This window comes from Pristiophorus japonicus, chromosome 15 (genome assembly GCF_044704955.1).
Source record: "Pristiophorus japonicus isolate sPriJap1 chromosome 15, sPriJap1.hap1, whole genome shotgun sequence".
Classification (NCBI taxonomy): domain Eukaryota; kingdom Metazoa; phylum Chordata; class Chondrichthyes; family Pristiophoridae; genus Pristiophorus; species Pristiophorus japonicus.
Genome location: NC_091991.1, coordinates 134,514,264 through 134,536,416, shown reverse-complemented (window position 1 = coordinate 134,536,416; position 22,153 = coordinate 134,514,264). Strand labels below are relative to the sequence as shown.

Sequence of the window (22,153 nt, the reverse complement as noted above, 5' to 3'; positions counted from 1 at the left end):
GAGGGGAGGGAGGGAGGGGAGAGGGGGAGGGGAGGAGGGAGGGGGGGGGGGGAGGGGGGGGAGGAGGGGGAGGGGAGGGAGGGGGGAGGGGGGAGGGAGGGGGGAGGGGGAGGGGGGAAGGGAGGGGAGGGGGGGAGGGAGGGAGAGGGGAGGGAGAGAGAGAGGGTGTCGGGTCGGGTCTGGTCGGCGGTGGGGGGGGGGGGGGGGGGGGGGGCGGGAGCGCGAGTGTCGGGTCGGGTCTGGTCGGCGGGGGGCGGGTGTCGGGTCTGGTCCGGAGGGGGGAGAGCGGGTGTCGGGTCTGGTCCGGAGGCAAGGGGGGAGCGGGTATCGGGTCCGGTCGGGGGCGGGAAGCAGGAGCTGGCCGTGGGAGAAGCCTTATTCACGCAGCCCCTGTGAGGCCATTCAGCCAGGGCTAGGGGCTGCGTGCTTCGGGCCCCTCCCACACAGTTCGGCGCCTGGAGCTACTGCACTTGCGTGCCCACTGTAGCACGCATGTGCAGAGGTCCCGGCACTGTTTTCAGCGCAGGGACCTGGCTCCGCACTCCCCACAGCTCGTGCTGGCTGCGCCGAGGGCCAGCGGACCTGCAAGTCGGTGGAGAATACCGAGGATTTTTTTAGGCGCCGTTTTAGGCGCGAAAAACGGGCGCCCAGCTCGGAGGGGTGCCCGTTTTTTTTTCTTGTGGAAACTTGGGCCTTAAGAGTCTATATTAAAACATAAATCAAGTGGTTTAATGAGTTTTAAAATCACTGTATTCACAACATATCAAATATAAATATTTCCTTTTGTCAAACAAGCACAACGGAATCAGCTCACTTCTGGACATATGTATCGAAGGATAGTACAATATGTTATTGCAGGATTGTTGAAATAAATCTCAAATTTCCACATGCACTTCCCAGCCTAAAATAAATGTTCAAAGTTTTACTTCAAATGAAAATCAAATGTTACAAGCTAAATACTCCACTGTACTGTGTGTAATGCTTTAAAAAAAAACTTGGTAGCATAACTAAGGTAGCGATCCAATTCCAAAACAATGCAGGACCCCCTCACATCTCTTGGATTGACGCTACACAATGTGCAACCTTTAAACCAGGTGTAACACAGTCCTAAAGTTATCTGGGGTTCCTTGCACCAGCACCCCTTGGACACTTAATGAAGTTACACAAAAATTGTTTACAATTTGTTGTGTGTGGACACTCCAATCCCATCCAAGTATCAAAACATTTAAAACATAATCATTAAATTTAAAATGAATTATGAATATGCACACAAGCTCTCTCCCAGTCCCAAGAGTCAATCCCAAACCAGTGTAAAGAAAGAATGGACTGGATTCAATTGATTCTCCAGCTGCCTCTCTCAGACTGGTAGGTACAGTACAAAATAGAACATAAGAAATATGAGGAGTAGGCCATACAAACTTGAGCCTACTCCACCATTCAACAAGATCATGGCTGATCTGATCTTGGCCTCAACTCCACTTTCCTGCCGGTTCCCCTAACCCTCGACTCCCCTGTAGTTCAAGAATCTGTCTACCTCAGCCTTGAATATATTCAATGACTCAGCCTCCACAGCTCTCTGGGGTAGAGAATTTGAAACATTCACAACCCTCAGTAGAAATTCCTCCTCATCTCCATCTTAAATGAGCGACCCCTTATTCTGAAACGATGCCCCCTAGTTCTAGATTCCCCCACGAGGAGCAATATCTTCTCAGCATTTACCCTGTCAAGCCCCCTCAGAAACTTATGTTTCAATGAGATCACCTCTCATTCTTCTAAACTCCAATAAGTACAGGCCCAACCTGCTCAAACTTTCCTCATAAGACAACCCCTTCAACCCAAGAATCAACCTAGTGAACCTTCTCTGAACTGCCTCCAATGCAAGTATATCCCTCTTTAAATAAGGAGACCAAACCTGTATGCAGGTGTGCTCTCATCAACATCCTGTACATATGTAGCTACTTTTATACTCTATACCCCTTGCAATAAAGGCCAACATTCCATTTGCCTTCCTAATTACTTGCTGTACCTGCATGGTAACTTTTTGTGTTTCATGTACGAGGACACCCAGATCCTTCTGTACTGCAGCATTCTGCAGTCTCTATTTAAATAATATTTTGCTTTTCTATTGTTCCTACCAAAGTGGATAACCTCACACTTTCACACATTATACTCCATTTGCCAAATTTTTGCCCGCTCCCACTTAGTCTATCTATATCACTTTGTAGACTCCTTGTGTCCTCCTCACAACTTGCTTTCCCACCTATCTTTATATCAGCAAATTTGGCTACAATACAAATGCAGCCTAAAAAAAAAGAGGGACTCAAGATGATACAAATCTAATATTTCTCATTGTCCCAATCCATTTATTTTTTGCTTCTTTGAAACCCCAGAAATCTATTATTCATACATGTTTAACATACTGCATAGCAAAATTCCCTTTCCCCACTCATTTTGAAAACTAGTGATGTGGAGTAGTACACAATCTGATGTCAGATTTAGTATCAAACAACACTAAACAACTGCTTTCTGATTTGAATCATTGGACCTTAAGACTATATCTCTGCTATATACACTGGTTTCTGTGTATGCTATGCTTTACAGTGCAAATTTATAATCAAAATATCAATCTTTCAAAGGATAGAGGCTCCCCACGAAATCATCAATTAATGTTATCCTAACATTGTCCCTACACGCATTTTGGGGGTAAAATGTTTTCTGTTCTGACACCTGAAATATTGACCTGCCTTTGCTCTGCTGGTGGACGTACTGTGCCTTCCCAGTATGTAGTGTTTTTATTTGATCTCTGGCCTTTGCACTTTTACTTGAGAAACCCACCGAATAAAACTGGGAGTTTGAGCAAAGGGAGATGGTGGGAGCGCGGGAAGCAACAACAAAAAAATTATTATTGCGACTAAGCCAAGTCACCAGCTAATCACAAACTGACCGAGAAGTCTCTCTTGGACCACACTGGTAGCCAAACACCTCAAGTGGGGCCTCGAGAGCTCTCCACCCAGAAATAAAGGGCAGAAAATACATGTCCCAGTGCATTAACTGCCATTTATTGTGAAACAACGAACCGGGGTACAAGGGTTGGGGGGGGGGGGGGGGGAAAGAGGCATTGCCGACACGGCCCGCAGCACACGGACAGTGGTAGTGCCTCACCGGCCTGTCAGCTCCCTGACCCAGTGCTGGCCCAGGGGACAGGGCCCAGCCTGCGCTGCGCTGCGCTGCGCCACTCCGCTCCGCTCCGCTCGGCTCGCTCTCCCCCCATCACCTCAAACCCCCGGGCCGCCGCCGCCGCCGTACCTTCTCCATGGTTCTTTTTATACGTGTGTTTTTTTAACGGATCACCTTCGACGGTCGGCCTGTTTCGCTCCGTGTCCAGTAAGCGGGCGGGTGGGTGTGTGTGACGGCCCTCCCTCACTCCGCCAACCCGGCTCCCGCTTCCGCCATCAGCTGCCTTTCCACGCTGGCAGCTGACGTTCCCCGGCGCTCGGCCCTGCCCTGCCCGAGGGCCCCGCGAGGGATTGGTGCTGCGCGCGCACCCGGGCCTGTCCGGCCTGTCAATCACTGTTCCCCAAGCCCCGCCCACAGCACACTCTCGCTCCATCATCATCATCACAGGCAGTCCCTCGGAATCCAGGAAGACTTGTTTCCACTCTAAAAATGAGCCCTTAGGTGGCTGAACAGTCCAATATGAGAACCACAGTCCCTGTCGCAGGTGGGACAGATAGTCGTTGAAGGAAAGGGAGGGTGGGACAGGTTTGTCGCACGCTCTGTCCGCTGCTGGCGCTTGATTTCTGCATGCTCTCGGCGATGAGACTCGAGGTGCTCAGCGCCCTCCCAGATGCACTTCCTCCACTTTGGGCAGTCTTTGGCCAGGGACTCCCAGGTGCCAGTGGGGATGTTGCACTTTATCAGGGAGGTTTTGAGGGTGTCCTTGTAACGTTTCCTCTGCCCACCTTTTGGCTCGTTTGCCGTGAAGGAGTTCCGAGAAGAGCGCTTGCTTTGGGAGTCTCGTGTCTGCCGCTTTCATCAGTCTTTCAAAGGTTTCTCTTCCGGCAATGCCCCCACTGGAGCAAATTCTGCTCTTCCTTCCGACGAGATTTGTGGTTGGAATGTCGAGAACTAAGGGGTCACGGTCTCAGGTCACCCATTTAAGACCGAGATGAGGAGCAATTTCTTCATTCAGAGGGTCGTGAATCTTTTGAATTCTCTGCCCTTAAGGATTGTGGATGCTGAGTCTCTGAATATATTCAAGGCTGAGATATATAAATTTTTGGAATCTAGGGGAATCGAGGGATATGGAGATCAGGCGGGAAAGTGGAATTGAGGTTGATGATCAGCCATATTCTTATTGAATGGCGGAGCAGGCTCGATGGGCTGTGGGGCCTACTCTTGTTCCTATTTCTTATGTTCTTATTTCTGTTTGTCTCTTTTGCCTTTTTCACCTTTATTGCTTTCATTGCTTGCTGATAAACTCTTAACTTCTTAAAACTCTGAGGAAAGGGCATCCACCTGAACTGTTAACTCTTTTTTCTCTCTCCACAGATGCTGCCTGACCTAGAACCGTAGACTGGTTACAACACAGAAGGAGGCTATTCGGCCTGTTGAGCCTGCTGGCTCTCTGCAAAGGTACTTCAGCTCGTCCCTCTGTCCCTGCCCTTTCCCTGTAGCCCTGCAGTTTGTTTTCTTTCAGCTGCTTATCCAATTCCCTTTTGAAAGCCACAATTGAGTTTGCCTCTACCACCCTTTCAGGCAGTGCATTCCAGATCCTAACCACTCACGGAGTAAAAAAGTTTTTCTTCGTGTCGCCTTTGGTTCTTCTGCCAATCACTTTAAATCCGTGTCCTCTGGTTCTCGACTCTTCCGCCAATGGGAACAGTTTCTCTCTACTTTGAATGATGACTCTGAATAGACCCCTCATGATTTTGAACACCTCTTTCAAATCTCCTCTCAAACTTTTCTGCTCAAAGGAGAACAAGCCCAGTTTTTGCAGTCTATCCACATAATTGAAGTCCCTCATCCCTGGAACCATTCTTGTAAATCTTTTCTGCACCCTCTCTAAGGCCTTCACATCCTTCCTAAAGTGCACTGCCCAGAATTGGACATAATACTCCAGTTGAGGCCGAACCAGTGCTTTGTAAAGTTTCATCATAACATCCTTGCTTTTGTACCCAGGATCCCTTATGCTTTTTTAACCACATTCTCAACCTGCCCTGCAACCTTCAACAATTTGTGCACATATACCCCCAGGTCTCTCTGTTCATGTACTCCCTTTAGGATTGTACCCTTTAGTTTATATTGCCTCTCCTCCTTCTTACCAAAATATATCAATTCACACTTCTCTGCATTAAATTTAATCTGCCCATTCCACTAGCCAGTCTATGTATTTTTGAAGTCAATCACTATCCTCCTCACTGTTCATTATACTTCCTCTCCCCATGCCAGCACTCCTCCTCTTCCTACTAGTTCAAGGTGGCATCCTTCTCCCCTCTTCTCCCCTTCAGTTCATGCTGGCACTCTTTTTACCCTCATTTGAAGCAAGTACTCTTCTCCGCCGCCCCCCTCGCCTACCCTCATCATTAGATGAGGCTGGCATAGTCCTCTCCGCCAGTTGTTTTGGCACTCTCTCCTCTGTTCATACTAGCACCCTTCTGCCTTCCAGCATTTTCTGTTTTTATCTTGGAGATTTGGTCTGCAATTACAGGCTCAGGCAATTTGTTTTCTAGCATTGATCAGGTATAATTTTCCACTCTAGTATCAAAAGGACTCTTGATATAAAATGTTGATCCGATACATTTAATCAAAAAATTCACGAGCAGAAACTTCTGTCGTCTTCTCAGCTATATTTCAGTCTGCAACATTAAATGCTAATTTTTTTTTAAAGTGTGTTATATGCAAAATCTATTTTTGTATTGAGTGGACTATTGTTACTTTAACTATTTAATTAACTAACATTTATTTTTTTGACTACAAAGTGAAATATAGGGAATTAGTTTAACAGTGAACATGTGAATGTTTAAAAATGTATAGAGACATTGAAGTTGAGAACGTGGGAATTGTATAGGGACAGTATAAGCTAACAAAGAATTCATGGAGGAATAGCCATGACATCTCAGACTCGAGACTGCGAAATGTTACAACACTAACACATATTGAAACAAAACCCACAGCTTGCAGAAAAACCTCAAGGTCTTATTAAATCATGTTATTAACCTGAAACATTGACAGAAGGTCTTTGTTTAAAATCGGACCATGCTTGGGTCGGCTTATGAGTGGACAAAGGGAAGGAGGGATCAAAAGAGATGGGCTGAGCTGGGATGTCACTCTGGTCCTATCTTGTTATCTTTTGCCGAAAATGTATAACCATCGTCCCTTTACAATGTAACGTCACTTTGTCCGTAGGAAGTGGGTGCATTCGAACAGACTTGCATTTCTTCTGTCTGATAAAGTTCCTGATCGGGATTTGCTTTTTAAATAAAAGCTTGCTTTGTTTAAAGCACAAACGGTATTCGTTTCAGTAATTTTGCTGAACCAGATTGAGGTAAAAGAATCCAGAAATCAACATTTGGTGTCAGAAGTGGGATCTCAACGGACGACTGCCGAAAACTTGCGAATTAAGAGCCAGACTAGCCTTGGACGAGACGAGGGGAAAGTGGCCACTGGAGTGAGTATGATTTCAATACTGCTCCAGTTTCCCCCGGTTTCAAAAGTCTGAGGAAAGTTTAGCCACTCGCTGGTTCTCAGGTAGTGTCTGAACGAGATCCAGGACAATCTGGTGAATACCTTTCAAACTTAGAATAGGGATAGAGATAGGGAAATTGCGCGGTGACGCAAACCATGCGGCGACTTGGAAAGATAGGTTATAGTTAGAGATAGATAGGGATAGATGATCAATCATGGATCCAAAAATTAATAGGAAAGAAAAGTGACTCTTGTGAACATCTGTTTAAATGAGAAATGCTTCTGTGATTTTTACTGTAAAAAAAAAAGCCGGGGAGTTGTGGTTTGTTTTAGCTCCACCTACTTTTTCAAACAGAATGAAAGTTTTTTTAACCCTTCGTAGTGTTGTCCTGTATGTGGGAAGTTTAAGAGTGTGAACCTTATTGAATTACGTATATTCGGATGATAAGTTACGGAGCCAGGAAATGCACAAAGGATAGGTTTGTTGAGTAAAAAAAAAAGAAAAAATACATGGTCCCGGTGGTTAAAGAAAAGGATTTAACATGCTCACTTACTTGTCGAAAGAAAACATTCAGAGAAGGCACAGCAAAACAACTGAGATGGATTCAAAAGGATTCAAAAAAAAATATTATATTAAATAACACGACCTTGAGACTGGAACAATTGAGATAACGAAAAGCAGTCCACAGCCTACGTGCCAGACTTCTCTCTAGTTATGGAAAAGACAAAAAAAAAGTAACGTACTAAATAGGTGCTGAAAGAAAAAAAAAATGTTCTGAGATTTTAAATTATGAGAAAAATTACCCTGCAGTCTAAAAAAAAAATCACTCCTGTCCAGTTGGCAGAAAAACTCCATTAAATTAGGGCTTTCATTGACTGATTGGATTTAAACTGCGCAGTGACGCGAAAGGATAGGGAAATTTGGAGACTAAAAGAAATTAAATAAGGCTCATAAGAAATCAAATTTAGAAAATTAGGCTCACAGGGAATTAAGTAAGGCTTATGGGGAATTAAATAAAGGATAGGTGTTCAAGTCAGGTGTGACGTCGACCTCGTATATCACTTGGCCCGTCTAGGCACTGATTGAATTTAAATCACGCAGCAACTCGAAAGGTAGGGCTAGATAAGCGCGCGGCGGCGCGAACAAGCAGCGGCGTGGGACGTGCGGCGGCGCAAGCGTGCGGCCGAGTGAACGTGGGCCGACGCAGACGCGCAGCAGGCTGAAACGCGTAGCGACGTGGGACGTGCGGCGGCGCGAGTGTGTGGCCGAGTGAACGTGGGCCGACGCAGACGCGCAACAGCATGAAACGCGTAGCGGCGTGGGACGTGCAGCGGCGCGAGTGCGCGGCAGAGTGAACATGGGCCGACGCGAACACGCAGCAACGCGAACCGCGGGGTGATGCCAAAGTCAGTGCTGGTTTCAGTAAGTCTGTGTTTATTTTAAGTTTGTTAAATCGCACGGCGACACGAACCGTGGGGTGACGCGGAAGTCTGTGTTTATTTTAAGTTTGTTAAATCGCGCGGCGACGCGAACCGCGGGGCGACGCAGGAGTCCGTGTTTATTTTAAGTGCTTCAAATCGCGCGGCGACGTGAACCGCGGGGCGACGCGGAAATCAGTGTTAGCTTTAGTAGAGTCTGTTTATTTTAATTATGGAAAAATAGGGGATTCCTAACCTCACAGGGGAATGAGATATCCCATAAGCAACTAGTATCTGATTTATTGCAAGCCCTCATGCTCCCCAAGCACATTGCCGTTGTTAAATGTACCGCCCACACCACCGGAAAATCCCCGGTTGATATAGGGAACCACTGTGCTGACAAAGAGGCTAAACAGGCCTCTCATGACCAACAGATGGTAGTGCCCAAAATGATGAGTCAGACTAAAAATCCTGCGAAGGATAAGTTAGCCTCGGAAAAACCAATGCCAACCATCCAAGATGTTACCAAAGCACAGGAGGACGCTCCTGAAAAAGATAAACTGTTGTGGAAATATTATGGATGTACTTATGACAATGTTTCTAAACTCTGGACCACTCCCGCGGAACAGACTTGCATGTCTGACGAGTTGGCTCTATGGGTTATTGAATGTATGCATTTTGCTACTCATTGTGGAGCAAGGACCACGAGTGACACACTTTTGGCTACTTGGTGGCACCCTAGACTCCAGGCGCTCACCCAGAACATCAGTAGTCGTTGCCTGGTTTGCCAGCAACATAATCCAGGGAAGGGAGTCCCCTGTGATTGGGGTAAAACGCCCCTACCCGAAGGTCCCTTTGAGACATTTCAGTTGGACTACATTGAGTTGCAAAAAGTTCAGTGTTACAAATATGTGTTAGTAATAGTAGATGTGTTTAGCAGATGGATTGAAGCCTACCCTACCCTGGACAATAAGGCTCAAACTGTTGTTAAGGTGTTAATGAGGGAAATTGTTCCTAGATATGGTATCTCAGCTCGACTGATGACCACCTATGTTCTTTCTCTGACTCAGGCTCTGCGACTAGCTCACAACCAGGTTCAAGATGCTCACCTCGACCTCCCAGTTTTACCCGAATTGTCTCTCGTGGCACCAGGGAAGTATGGATTCGGAAGGGATTAGAGCCACAATGGGAGGGGCCTTTTCAGGTGTTACTCACTACCCCCACTGCAGCCAAGGTTGAGGGGAAAAGTGCCTGGGTTCACCTGCACCACTGCAAGCTCACCACCCTCTAACGAACCTATTTTACTGGTTATTCTAACTCCTGTTTCTGTTCCAGACTTCCTCTTCTCCATAGCTGAACAAGGCCGTTGGCATCCTAATTGGAACGTGGACCAGTTTGAACTTTTACCCATAGTGATAGACAGCCAGCTACACCGACGGTGACCTGAGAAGAGAGACGGGAAAACTGAACTCTTTTAATCAGCAAAATAATTGGACTATTTATCTGAATCCTGAGCCATAAGATGAAACTGTCTGTATGCCACAGTCTGTATAATAGTGTTGATATATGACAGTTTCGGCGCATGGGAGGGGAGACAGAGACGAGAGCTCCATGTAAACACCTTTTTGTACATGTCTTATGTTTATGCGCAAAATGGAAACTTTTCTAGATGTTGGGTGTGTTCACATTCCCTATACATTCCCTATACATTCCAAAGGGGGAATTCCTTTGCACCCCGTTCCACTAACCCTAACTGAGACTGTCAGATGGATTCAGAGCCAAACTATCACGAGAGGAGGGGGGCCAATACAATACTGCTGAAGCTCTGGAGGGCATCACAGCTGAAATGGTAGCAATAAGGACCGTAGCATTACAAAACCGAATGGCCCTCAATTACCTGTTAGCTGAGAAAGAGGGAACGTGTGCCCTGATAGGATCTGAATGTTGCACTTACATTCCTGATAGTTCAGAAAACATAACCAATCTCGCTGATCACATAAGAAGGGAGGTGAAGAAGTTATCCACACCAGCAGAAGGATCTAGCTGGTTTGATTGGCTATCAGATGGATCTTGGAGATCCTATCTAATTGTTGGTTGCCTTAACCTTTGTTGTAAAGTAATGATGGCAAGGTTAGCAAACCCTCTTGTGGTCAAGGGCTCCCGAGTTATGATCCAACGAACTAAAGAACTACTTGACACTAACAACAATATGATTCAGGAAATAGAATGTGAACGGATGAATGCGATACTCCTAGAATTATCCTAAGTGTTATCATGGAATGATAAAAGGAGGGAATGTGAATGTTTAAAAATGTATAGAGACATTGAAGTTGAGAACGTGGGAATTGTATAGGGACAGTATAAGCTAACAAAGAATTCATGGAGGAATAGCCATGACATCTCAGACTCGAGACTGCGAAATGTTACAACACTAACACATATTGAAACAAAAACACCGCTTGCAGAAAAACCTCAAGGTCTTATTAAATCATGTTATTAACCTGAAACATTGACAGAAGGTCTTTGTTTAAAATCGGACCATGCTTGGGTCGGCTTATGAGTGGACAAAGGGAAGGAGGGATCAAAAGAGATGGGCTGAGCTGGGATGTCACTCTGGCCCTATCTTGTTATCTTTTGCCGAAAATGTATAACCATCGTCCCTTTACAATGTAACGTCACCTTGTCCGTAGGAAGTGGGTGTGTTCGAACAGACTTGCATTCCTTCTGTCTGATAAAGTCCTCGATCGGGATTTGCTTTTTAAATAAAAGCTTGCTTTGTTTAAAGCACAAATGGTATTCGTTTCAGTAATTTTGCTGAACCAGATTGAGGTAAAAGAATCCAGAAATCAACATTCACACACTAGATTAAGGGATTAGCTTCAATACATTACCGAAAGGAAAGATGCTTGGAAAAGCCAGATGCAATAATTGTAACAAACTTTTTACAGATTGTAATTATGTACTATTACAAATTCCGTGTTCAGCAGCTAAGGGATCTATTGATGTGCTCTTATAGCCTCCCAGTTCACACTGCTACTCTTTCCTTCCCATCTCTTAATTCAAAATGGCACTTCTCCCCTCCTACTAATTCAAGATGACACCCTACTCCCCCTTCTAAGGGGTCGGCCATTTAGGACTGAGATGAGGAGAAATGTCTTTACTCAGGAGGTGGGGAATCTCTCGAATTCTCTACCACAGAGAGCTGTGGAGGCTCAGTCGTTCAGTATATTCAAGACCGAGATCACTAGATTTTTGGATATTACGGGAATTAAGGGACATGGGGATAGTGCAGGAAAGTGGAGTTGAGGTAGAAGATCAGCCATGATCTTATTGAATGGCGGAACAAGCTTGAATGGCCTACTGCTTCTAATTCTTATGTTCTTATGTTCATGCTGGCACTCTTTTCCCCCTCAATTCAAGCAAGTACTCTTATCCCCCTTCACCCTCAGATCATGCTGGCCTAGTCCTCTCTGCCAGTTCAGCCTGGCACTTCCTCCTCATGTCGATAGCACCCTTCTCCCTCCTTCCCTCACCACCACTGCTGTTCTGTTGATGTTACTGCTCTGGAAGATGGAACACCCTAAAATATCATAAGAATTCCCACCACTTGTCAAACAGAGTTCCATCCACCAGGACCATCAGGTAGCAGCCAGTAATGTTGGTGAGTAGAGGAGTTGTAAATGGTCGTGAGAGTTTGTGCTGGGAGACAGTGTTGTGAGTTTGAGCCAGGAGCAGCGTTGATTTCTGGCAACAAATGCAGGCACTGATTCCAAAACATGGACTGTTCACATGACACACCAATGGTTGGCAAATAGGTTGTTTTTAAAAAAGGAACTTTACATAATGGACCATAATTTGCTGCAGTAGGGCAACGGATGGCATTTTTTGTTATTTGGGCTTCCCATGCCCATTTAATTGCAATAACATAATTGAAAAATTAATACATAATTTTAAAAGTACATTAATTGGGAAGTTATTGGTACTTTGGTCACAAATCTATAGACTTTTGTATCAGTAACTGGTACAAATAAAAGATGAATGTGTATAGGTAATACATAAAATTAAGCAGATTTTAAATGTAATTGTAAAGGGTGGATTTACAATCTTATTCAAGTTCAGTGGAAAAGCTGATAAACAGTGTAAGTGGTGCTTATGTGTTTCTGGGATTTCTGCAGCTCTTCCATTGAAGTTAACAATGGACAAGTGAGAGAACCTCCACTGAAATACACCCCTAAAGTCTCAGACTGAAAAATTATATTTGTTATATTCAGGGACTGAAAGAAAATTGAACCAGTGGAATGAGTGATGAGAATGAAATTGTTACGGTTGATGACTTGATTTAATGTGTAACTGGACAATCACAGTATACTGTGAGAAAAACCTGACCAGAAACAACACAAAAATGTATTTAATTGGTATATGTCACTTTTATAGTGCAGATCAATTCACTGCAATTACTGTTGAGTTGGAAGGCAACAGCCAAGAATAGCCAGTGAAAAATGTATTTCCATCACCATCCAAGGTAGCACTTATATCCCTTCAGGAATTTCTGAATTAACATTTACCAGTTGCTTTTCAATTAGAACAGAATCTCCATCAACCTGTTAGCTGATGTAATCAACGTGTTTTTATTTTGGTTGTTTTCCATGCTGTCAAGTAATCAGCTAGAGCAATGGCCACGGAACTCACACCTCAGGTTGACTGACGAGGTTCCTGAGCAGCATGAATCCCATGGCCATGCAGGCAAATTTAAAAAGTAGTGGGGGGAAAAGGCTCTTAAGTGCCTGTCTGCTACATGATAATGATCTCAATTGGGTCCCTCACCGCTGCCGGTCGGGTCAACTCCACGATGACAGATGTGCCTGGGGGAAAGGCATGTGGGAGCGAAATGACAGCGGATTCCTGACCCGCTGTCAAAAATAACAACTTTCCCACCCGACCCGCCAACACTCGCGCCTGTTACCACCCCGGAAAATTCAGCCCTCAGATTGGATTAAGAGAGAGAGAAAAAGAAACATGAAGCAAAAGTTAAAAAAAAACTTTACATTTTAAATGTGTTAGATCTCTTAATTTCCAATGAAATACGAACTCCGATTGTAGTTTTAATATAACTTTATTTTGGCAGCAGCAACAAGCTTCTAGCTTTAAGCCAGGCCTTTGTCCTTCTGAGACCACATGGTCAAAATGGCTGTACTTATACCTGGTTCAATTTACAGAAAAGAACTCGTCTTCTTTGACCTTATTGGCTCTTTTGATAGTCTTTTAACCTTTAATTGGCTCACTACTCAAAGGTCCTAAAATGTCAAGTTGATTGATGACTTAATGCACTGTGCTCAGTCGCACGTAGACATGGGAGTCTGTGTTTTCTCAACCTGTCTAAATGCAGCCTGTTTGAATTCTCTATCAATCCCCCCTTTGATTCTTTCACAAACTGAATCATAAAACATCAGGTATCACTGGTTAAACATTCTACAAAATAATTTCATACATGTTAATAGAGTTTCCTTCTAAAATTTGTTGATGTGTTTCACCACATGTCCGGACTAGTAGCTTCCACACAAATTTACACCAACCCGAGTTCCATCGTGGCCACAATGGAAGTCTGGTTTTAGTAGGTTAATTAACATTATTCCAATTTAATCCAAATCAATATCTTAATTCAACCAATAAACAACCTTCCCTTAAGCATAACATACCCCTGTGCCACGTACAGACGGTCTGCTGGGACCTGCAAGGTGTCTCACATGCGGGACAGCAGCTACAGCCGCCTGGTCGCAACAACATTTAATCAACATAAACAAACAATATAAAAGTAAAATAATTACAACAAATAGAATTAAACCTTCCACCAATGAAGTTCCTATTGAACCTAGCCTTTCAGTGCTCCGCTCCACAAAGTGAATGATGGGGGTTGCTTAAGTTTTTCTACCTCCTTTTGGATATGCTCCGCTAAGTGGGTAATTTCTTCAGAGCTATCTGGGATATCTGTGCAACACTCAGTTCCGAGTAGGGTGCAAGTACTTCCCTTTCCAGTCAGGATGTAGTCAAGGGCCAGTCTATTCTGTAGGGCTACTGTGCGGATTGCTACCATTTCTGCATTGATTTTAACTAGGGCCTCTGAGTATCATTGGCTACCCGTTCCACAACGGATGCCATGTTAATCGATTCCCTTGCCAGTCTGGCGGTCTCATACCTGGGGATCAGAATGGCAAAGAACCTCTCTGTTTCTGTGATAGCTTTCTTAGGACGGTGTAAATGTTCCGACAGTGACTTTATATGATACATATAAGACACAATGTAGGCTAAATAGCAGAATCCCATCCAATTCTGGGGCTGCCAAGGGTAGGCCTTGTGGCCACACACCCAATAGGTGCCATTATATGCAATGAAGGTTAGCTGTTTCTTTGTCAGCAACACTCCGGGGCCTGTCCAGGCTTTTCCATCTGTTTTATTCAGAATCCCCGTTACATTAAAAATTTCCACATCGGCCCAGTTTGGACGGTTCCGTGGCTTGATTATATTATAATTCCGGGCGCAGTTACTATACCCCATATTTTGGCCTCCTTTGATGTTGCTAATCAGACAGACCAATTCCCCCAGTCTTCCTATTCCCGTTGTATTAGTGATAACAAAAAATGGGGGGCGTTTGGAATTATTGTAGCACGGTTGGTATCCCCCTTCAAAGGTAGTCAGATTGTAACCTGCTGACTTCCATTTACATGCCCAGTTTTCCGTATCCTGAAACGCATTGCCTGTTTTGTTTTGATTTATTATCTACTCAGCCATTTCCGAGATATTTAAGGGAACTGGCCTCAAGGGAATCCCTCCCTTTGAGTGAATAGGAATATGCGCACACACCCAACAATTAGAAATGTTACCTTGTTTGGCAGAAATGTATGACATATATAAAAAGATATTTACATGTAATTCCCTTGCTACCCTACTATTTCCCTTTGGTGCAGAGGGTCGGCTAATAAGAAGTAGGCCTATGCCTAGAATACCTACAGTCAGTAATACAGTAAATTTAGACATTTTGGCAAAAAGTAATTGTCCTTATTAGATTTCAGCTTCAGTTACGGGTGCTCGTTTAACGTGTGAAGCGTGGATCCAGGCTTTCTTTCCTTGGACTTTAACAGCTGCCTGTGTGGTCAATAACAATTGATAAGGTCCCTCCCACTTTGCACCCAAAGGTTTTTTATGCAACTTTTTCACATACACCCAGACTCCCGGGATGATGTCGTGTCCTCCTTCGGGTGGATTACCCCAAGCTGCCGATACCTGTCGGAAAACAGAACTAACAGCATTGGTTAGGTTCTGACAGTATGATAACAAAGTGTCACTCATTAAGTGAACATCAGCTTTCCTTAAATCAGTAGTTCCTGGCAGCGACATGGGTCTTCCTGTTATAATTTCAAATGGGCTTAGACCTGTAGTTCTGTTCAGGGTTGTCCTAATGCTACATAGCCCTATTGGTAGTGCCTGGGGCCATGGTGTTCCTTCTTGGTGATATTTGGCAAGCCGTTGTTTCAGAGTTCGATTCATTCGCTCTACTTGTCCTGATGATTGTGGATGATAAGGACAATGTAAATCCCACATAATGTTTAGTAACTTACAGACTGCTTGGCAGACAGCACCTGTGAAGTGTGTTCCCTGATCTGAGTCAATGCTACTCGGGACTCCCGATCGGGGAATGTAATCCTGACACAAGACCTTTGCAGTGTGATTGGCTGTGGCTCTTTTAGTTGGGACAGCTTCTACCCATCTAGAGAATCTGTCGACCATGACAAGAATGTTAGTGTATCCTTGGCATGAAGGAAGAGATATATAATCAACCTGCAGATGCTGGAATGGTCCGACAGGGGCAGGGGGCCTCAGTTGGGGCATTACCGTGATGGGCCCAGAATTATTTTTCTGGCAGACCACACAGCGGTCTGCTACCAGCTGGGCATGTTTTTTAAATCCCCAACCCCACCAGTTTTTCTGGAACCGTGCCGTCATCTGTTGTGAGGCCAAGTGTCCCCACGAGTGGATCTGTTGGGCTAAAAAAGACATAAGCGCTTGTGGCGCGACTGGCTTGTCGGTAACTCTTTGTCTCCAGACACCATCTTCACATAGCTTAATTCCTGCCTCAATCCATGTCCATTTTTCCTCTCGGGAGCACTCGCCTTGTATTATTTGAAGGTCTCGTGTCAGAGTCCTGAGTGCTTTCAATCTGCACATCTGTGTTGGTTCTTCTGGGGGAACGCCCTGTGAGGCGGCATCTTTAGCTGCCTGGTCAGCTAGGGCATTTCCCTGTGCTTCTGTGGTATTTTCCTTGGTATTGTTGTAGGCATTAGGCACCTGCTGAATATATCAAAACACTAGGCATTAGGCACCTGCTGAATATATCTAAACTCATATAAGTTTAAAGTGGCCACACATAAAATGGCTGCCCAAGCATGATGGGAACCCCGTTAGTCAAGTAATGAACTGGGGCTGACCGAGCAATGACCGAGCAATGACCCTGTGAGGCCCACTACCAGGAATGCCTTGGATACAAGATAATTATAACGAACCATTATAGTACACTGGTATAATCAGTGACTTCACACAGCCGAACCCCGAGGAACAGAGATAAGGGGAGAACCTGCCTCACATAACGAGGTCATTAATCAGCCCGAGCTGACAAAAAACGAACATACGGCCCCTGAGGTATCAGGGGAATTCTATTGGGTTAAAGAAACCTATATGTAATCTATAATCGTTATGATTGGATTGTGTCCAGCCGAAGTGGGCTGAGTAACTGTAAAGAACTATTGTAAAACATATAAATATCAATGAGTTTCTTTGTTCGTCGGAGAGAAGTGCCTGGATCCAGTCCTGAGGCTTCCTCCCCGCATGCGAAAATAAAGGCCGCATTGGCGTTGGAACCGACTCTGAGTGTTGAGTGATTCTTCTGAGAAAACATTCACACTAACAGTTGTGTCATGAACAGGATTTCGGGGTCGCTGACGCGCTTGGAGAAACCGGGTGAGTATACCTTAAACAAAATTTTATAACGGGTGCGGAAGGTGGATGCTGGTTGATCGACACGAGGAGATGGTCCAATATCTCAAACACCTAGCCTGAGCCTGAATTAAGAGGACTTTAGTCCCACGTGATGGCCAGGAACTAAGTAGGTGCCGGGAACACACTTGGACCGTGGGATCGTGATACCGAAAGACATCTTCCGGACCCAGTAGTGTGATTTGAAATATACCCCGGGGTAGAACCAAGCGGTGTACAGTGGCTAACGGAATCCAAACCTGTGAACAGGGTCGGACCAACGGGCAGAGCGGTGGTAGGTAGTCATTAAGGATACGTAGAGCACTGCGGGAATTGCTTAAACGCGTTTTAAGAATTGTATAAGTTTGTGTAACAGCAGAACTTGTGACCTGACAGTAGCCAGCAGACGGTCTACTACAAGTTACACTAGGTAGAAAGCGGACCTCTGAGAGTAGATTCCTAACGGTTCTAGTCCTACCCAGGAATGGCCATGAAAGCAAATAACCTCGAGTGGGGACCAGAAGGGTCCCTTACCCGCCACCTGGCGGAAAAACAAAAGAAACTAATCGAGAAAATGATTAGAGCAGGGTGGGATCCTCAGGACCTGCCAGCAGACCAGCGGAATGGTGGGAGAAGGAAAAGAAAGATAAAAATGAAAAGGCTGTAGTTTTGATACTACGAGCCCACATAAAACTAACAGAGGAAGTAAATCAATATGTAAGAAATAAAAAAAAAACCTGATAGTGATTATCTTAAGTGAAGTATGGATCCAAGAATAGAGCCGGCCAAAAAAAAAATTAATAAGCTTTGTTGAATGAAGAGAGACTTTTGTGAATGTCTGTCGTTGAGAGTCCTTGTGTGATTTTTTGACTGCGGAATGAATTTTTTTTATGTTTTCATGTTTCCGAAAGCCTGGTTGGAAGAGGAATGCAAGTGTCTGTTTATTTTAGCTCCACCCACTTTTCTAAACAGAGTGAAAGTTTTTTTAACCCTTTGTAGTGTTGTCCTGTATGTGGGAAGTTTTAAGACATTTTAAGTTAGAAACGCAGGTGTGGATTTATTCGGATGATAAGTTACAAAGCTAGGAAATGTACAAAGGATAGGTTTGTTGAGCAAAAGATAAAAAATACATGGTCCCGGTGGTTAAAAAAAAAGAATTTATTTGACACGCTCACTTACTTGTTGAAAGAAAACATGCAATGATTGATTACATTGGGTTGAAAGACATAAATTTAGTCTCGGAATGAGATAAAGAATGCCTTTTAAAAAAGCTTCTAGCTCAAAAAAAAGTTTTAAATAAAGATTGAAATTACAAAGTTTGAATTGGGATTTTGAGATATTCAGAGAAGGCACAGAGGTGGATTCAAAAAAAAAATTATTAAATTAAATCTGATCTCTTAAAGAAAAAAAGGAGATATAAAACAAAAAGGTTTGGAAACAATCTAGAAATACCTTCAGGGATCAGGTCAAACTCCTGGGCGAGTGGCGAGCTATCTGCGAAGGTGTAAAAGGGACTTTTGAAAAATGTTAAAAACAGCAAGCTTTAGCAGTTTAGAAGACTTTGAAACTGGAGCATTTTGAGATAACGAAAAGCAGCCCTCAAAGCCTAATTGCTGGACTCCATTCCAGTTATGGAGAAAAGAAAAAGATAAAGACACCACTTTGAAAGTAAACACATGATTTTAAATTAACAAATTTATGGAGTCACGAGCCCTCCGTGTAAAATACAAAACCTAATTTGAAGAAAGGAGATCTGAAAAAAAAAAGATGTAACGTACTAAATAAGTGCTGAAAAAAAAATGTGTTTGTGATGGAAAAAGACATAACTTACTAAATACGAGTTGATGTTTGCTATGAAAAAGATATTGGTTTAATTAGAAAAAGAAAAAAAAATTGGAAGAGGTAAAAAACACTACATTGATAATGATTTTAAATTATGAGAAAGTTTCAATGCAGTTTGAAAAGATTTCCAAAATGGACAGTGTTTATCAAGAAAAGTCCCGAACAGTCTAAACAAGCAGGAGGGTTTTGAAGATAACGAGGAGAAAAGATCTAAGCTATGCGAACTCAGCACAGAAAGAAAAAAACTGGGAATTAGAGAATCTTACTGAATTTTTAAATTCTTATAGAAAATGGAACTGGCACGGATGTTTAGATTTTGTGCTGGGAGAGAAATAAAACACAAGATTTTCCCAGTGAACGGGACCGTAAAAAAAAAACGAAATGTTGGAATGTATGAAAATAACAAGAAGAAAAGATTTAAGCTATGCTAACTCAGCACAGAAAGAAAAAATGGAACTGGCACAGAAGTTTAGATTTGGTGCTGAGAGAGAAATGTAAAAAAAAACAAAATTGAATTTCAGTAAACAAAATAGCTATTAAAAATGTGTGGTCTCGTTTTAAATCAATTTTTTTTTAAATTCTTTGGCAAGTACTTGAATTAGAAGTTAAGAAAACATTGGAGTTTACTCTAAAATGCCGTCTTCCCTGATGAGAAGACTTTTATTATGACGGCTTTACTAATAATTTCTGCTGTTTCAACGGATTCCTAATTTCTAAGCAAGTTTTGAAGGCACAAAGACTTTTAAAAAAAGAATTTTTCGGATGATTACGTGAAGTCACGTAATGACATCAGGCTTTCTTACAAACCTGTAAAGGAGTTAACCCTTTCCATTGACAGCTGTTTTATACTGGACATTATTAATTTGGATTTCTTAATAAAATAAAGAAGACTCACCTGACAGACAGAGGAAATGGTGGGATATTCAGAATAAAAATAAAACGGAACTAGCTGGTCAAGAGTTAAAAGCTAAGATAAACAGGCTGGAAGAGATGTTTTAAAAAACGGGACTAGACAGATAGTGCAGTGCGCAGCCATAGCATCATCACCTATGGCAATGGAGCCAATGTACCCCACGGTGGGTAGGTGTAGTCCAACCTAACAGTAAAGCAGACAGCGATGTTTGGAGGAATAATGGTGGCATTGGTGTTGATTGGAGTTTGAATAATATTTATATGGGTTATCATGCAGGCTCGAGCACAGCAGGCTCAAACGCAAAACCGACGGCAGCCCAGACAGGGACATGAAGTGATAGAGATGGTACGACTATAAAGAATATGGTTAACCTAATCCTTATCTCCGATTCCACAGAGTGACAGCGACACAAGTAGACCAGAACCTAACACCTGGTGACGACCAGGCTCTCTGTTTAAAATTTTCAGATAAAACACTCACCAAGATGGGACCGCAGTGGTGACTTCGACTCTGGGGACTCATGATACTGGGAACCTCAAGACCCACGCAAAAACTGGATGATACCAACGGATTGCAGCGCACTCAGGAAATAAACAACTACATGAACTATGGAGTCTTGTTTAATTTAAGGGATGGAATGTGCATCCCAGCAGCCAAGGACTGGAGCAAGGACAGGACTTATTTTAATGCATGGTTACAAGTGAATCCTAATAAGAACCGAGTATGTGTACAGTGCTCCACGGGTATAAGGAGCAGCTGCATTAAACGGAGGGATGTCAAAGGGCCCGATGAATGTACTTTCGGCATAATTTGCGCGCTTCTGGGACAGTCCCAGCAATCAGTCATCCGCAAAAAGGGAGTGGGGCTGTGTGGGTACTACGAGGAGGTGGGGGCGGCTGCAATATCATTGTATGTATGCTTCTCACCCCCTCCGACACCGCACCCCATAAGAACCACTACATTGCCCGAGGAACTGCCTTGTCCCATAACTACTAAGGGACCAGAAAATGGGATTGTAATGTACAACGAAGGGGAATTATTGTATGATAATGTTAAACATGAAATTGTGCCTGTCCTGATCAATATTTCAGGCATCCAGATGCTGGAATACTGTACAGAACAGTCAAGGAAAATGTACAATGTATTAAGTAAAGTTGTAATGCAGCAGGCTGCCAATGCAATGGGTGCCAGTAGATTCCGAGGACAGCGGTCAGCCCCCAGGGTAAAGAGGGGAATAGTTAATGATGTTGCTACCGGTTTCAATACAGGGACCTCCGTAGTAAACTCGATAGATATACAAGGGTTAAATGAGAGGGTGGAACAGCTTAGAGGGGTGATGAAGGGGTTATTAGAGAGGGTGGAGCAAAACCAGGAAGACCAAGCCAACCTAGGAAAGGAGGGTGCCGAAATCCAGTTGGATGGCATCTCAGTCCTAGAAGCTCACGCCAAAACCATCAATCACCTCATTGATAGAGAAAAAGAAGATACAGGAAAGCAAAGACAGGGGCAACTCTGTCACGCTTATGGTCTGTGGATGGTGGGACAGATCCGCCACAATCTCGACCAGATCCAATGCGGGGAAGTACCCGATTGGATAGACAGTTCACATTTGGCTCAGTTGGCTAACCAGAGGGGGACACTGGATAATTGTACTCTGAAGGGACTGACCCGAGTATACCCAGCAATTCCAGATTGCCAGATGGGTAGGAATACTGGGATAGGGATAGTCCTGATGATCCCTATAGCCACACCGGACTCAGGGCCGTTCCCCCTGTACCAACTAGAGAATATCGGAATAATACGGGAAAATGTCTCCATACGTTACTATCTGACCACCACCTCTGCCGTTCGTCGAAACAACATACTTACCGGGATTTCCCTAACAGAATGCAAGCAAAGGGGGGAGATCACAGTATGCCCTCACCCGGTAGGCCGAGGTGAGCTAGACGAGTGCGGGTTTAACCGAACCGACGGGTGTGTACTAGAAATAGTGCCCGCACACAGGCACTTCGCGACGACAGGCTACGGAGGGAAGGGAAGATACTGCGTCTCTACCACAGAGCGTTCATACCAGTATAATGACCTGCAGTGCCCGATACCACAGCCGAACTTTTGCTTTGCGCCGCTACGACCTGTCACGATCGAGCAAGCGCGTATCACCCAGGTTAGACGCCGGAAGCCCGAAGTTATTGATGTAACCGATCAGCTGCACGATCATTTGCAGGATTATGACGAGTCAGAGCAGGTCCCTATCCCACATCTAACCAA

General features: G+C 44.1%; 1 long non-coding RNA gene across 1 annotated transcript; it reads left to right on the top strand.

Moving 5' to 3' along the window:
* Positions 1-3,616: 3,616 nt before the first annotated feature.
* LOC139281053 (uncharacterized) lies at positions 3,617-20,384 on the top strand. Its single transcript, XR_011596814.1, has 3 exons — positions 3,617-3,721; positions 4,552-4,635; positions 20,353-20,384. It is a non-coding gene; the product is annotated as an uncharacterized lncRNA (long non-coding RNA).
* Positions 20,385-22,153: the final 1,769 nt, after the last annotated feature.